This window comes from Tachysurus vachellii, chromosome 17 (genome assembly GCF_030014155.1).
Source record: "Tachysurus vachellii isolate PV-2020 chromosome 17, HZAU_Pvac_v1, whole genome shotgun sequence".
NCBI classification, from domain to species: Eukaryota; Metazoa; Chordata; class Actinopteri; order Siluriformes; family Bagridae; genus Tachysurus; species Tachysurus vachellii.
Window position 1 is genome coordinate 22,596,242 of NC_083476.1, and position 2,500 is coordinate 22,598,741.

Here is a 2,500-nt window from a genome sequence, read left to right on the forward strand (position 1 = left end):
GGACCTGAAGCATCATCAGTTTGATTCCCAGATTTCCCCTCAGACCGCTCCTCTGTCATTTTCTCTTTCTTTTTTTTTTTTTTTTACACTTTTACTTGTACGTGGACTTTTTTTTTTTTCCTGGATTGTAACAGACTTTTTCTGCCCGCATTTAGATTTCTAGAAGAGTCTCTTTATCTACATCATTCCACCTCTTAAGCACATGAATATTTTATTACTGCCGCTTCAGTACTACACCGTGTGTGTGTGTGTGTGTGTGTGTGTGTGTGTGTGTGTGTGTGAAAGATATATATATATATATATATATATATAATATTTTTAATTTTTTTTATTCAGATACAGAAAATTGTCTGTCACAAAATGACCTTTTCACTCACAGAATAATGAATAATCTTCTGCTTCTTCTTCACCTTAAATACAGGGTTGTATTATGGGATGTTTATGAAATTGCCATATTTAAGTATTTAATATCAGTCTTGGGATTTTCTTTTATAGCGTCATAGTCGATTGTCTATAAGAAATCATTTAACAGGAAGGAAGCGCATATGGAATATATTTATTACACATGTACTTTATATTTATAGTTTCTACACACAGTACACAGTTTATTGCATATGAAGTCGTTTTGGCCAAAAAACAGAAGCATAAAGGTGTATTTTTCCGTACAGTTTGTTCTGTGCTGCAGTGTGTAAGCTAAAAGGTACAGAGAGGATCGGTGTCCTGTCAGTCTGCAGCATGTTAAATGCTGGAAATTTACCATCTTTTGCACTAGAATTTTTTTTAATCCGTCGGCTCCCTGTTTTTTCTGTAGGGACAAACTGTTATTTCTTCTTGTGCTCGTTCGGAGATGAGGAGAAATCTGTCTATGCAGATGTTTTTTAAAGCGTTCTCTCAGTGAACTCAGCACTGAAGTAGTTCTTCAATCGCACCATCTGTGTATTCATAAAGTATTAAACATCAGCGTTAAACCGAGACTTTAGCTTCTTCCTTCTGTATAATTACACGTACAGATTAACTGTAGAAGTGTGTAGATGATCTACAGGACGACGCACTCGAAGTTCAGTTCTGTGCAAATTCCTCAGCTTTCTGATGCAGAGAACTCTGGCTTCATGGGTTTAAGAGTTAAATTGCCAAAACGACGATAAACTATTATTATTATTATTATTATTATTATTATTATTATTATTATTGGTTCAGTAACCAACAGTGTGCTTTTTTTCTGGCTTGAAAAGGAATGTAGCATTTTTTTTTTTTTTTTTTTAATAATTATTATTTCATCATAGTTTCAGAATATTCTGGAGGACTCGAATGTGGACGAGAGCCCAAGAGCTTCAGGTGGAATTTTAAGACAATTTTATAAATTAGGTTTGAATTAAATTCCAGATGGTTAACGAGCCTAACGATCATGAACAGGGTTTTTACTCGTTTACCTATTTATCTTGTGCACTACGTTGGTTTGAAGCTGAACTTGAGCCGATTCACTGCTGTGGCTCTTGGTTTTTTGTTTTTTTTCCCTTTCTGATTTTTCCTTTTTAAAGCAACATCTAAGTCATTTTAAATCCAATAAGAATTCACATGTAACTATAAACCAGGGTAAAACTTTTTCTGACATCTACAAATGAAAACACTTGCATGTTTGTATTTAATTGCTAAACTGTATAAATGTACATATAACATCTTTTAGGGTAAATTTTTATGGCTACACATTTGTATGAAGTTGTAAATAGAATGTTAATAATATTAGACTCATTACTGAACTTCTTCCTATTTTATTCACACTGTACATCATGATTCCCCGTCACATCCATGCTGTTGTGTTTGTTTTGATTTTGATTTTTTTTTTTATTCTTTAGTTTTTAACCTAATTCTCTCTCCATACTTTGCTCATGGAGATTTTTAGACTTGGTCTGTTTTCTGTGATTTCTGATTGTGGTTGAGTTTTAAATCCTGTCCAAATGAGATGTTGAAGTGAAACCTGTATGACGGCTGTAGCTCGTGTGGTCTTGTCCAGATGTTCCCAGGCGTTCGTGTACGTTCGGCTGTTCTGTGTCTTCATGTTGTGCTCATTTTAGGGTTTTATAAAGTGCAGATTATTTCTGCGACGGTTCTGCAGTCGGTTCAAATCCAAATCAGTTTAAAGTATTGTAGAGTTTGATCAGAGACATTTACATATTATATAATGGATGCAATATGCTTTATGATTTAAAGGTACGCTCACAAGCCTTGATTATCATGAACTTGTAATTTAAAAAACAATTTTTTGTGAAGTGAGTATTACTGAATACTAATGGGTTTTCTGAGTCTTTGTATTTCGCTGTATTGAGAATAAAATATATATGACTATTGAATTTTATCAGTGTTTTTTCCTCCTTCTTTCCTAATACAGTACGTACTAGAGTGGGGGAAGTCATGGCCTAATGGTTAGAGAGTCTGACTCCTAACCCTAAGGTTGTGGGTTCAAGTCTCGGGCCAGCAATACCACGACTGAGGTGCCCTTGAG

The 2,500-nt window shown here is 34.4% G+C and overlaps 1 protein-coding gene across 1 annotated transcript in view; it reads left to right on the forward strand.

Moving 5' to 3' along the window:
* The window catches only part of aff4 (AF4/FMR2 family, member 4), a 31,697-nt gene extending 29,344 nt beyond the window's left edge, over positions 1-2,353 (forward strand). The window contains exon 20 of the mRNA XM_060890401.1: positions 1-2,353. This exon is cut by the window's left edge and continues 847 nt beyond it. The gene's annotated coding sequence lies outside the window, so the exon portion shown is untranslated.
* The last annotated feature ends 147 nt before the right edge of the window (positions 2,354-2,500 follow it).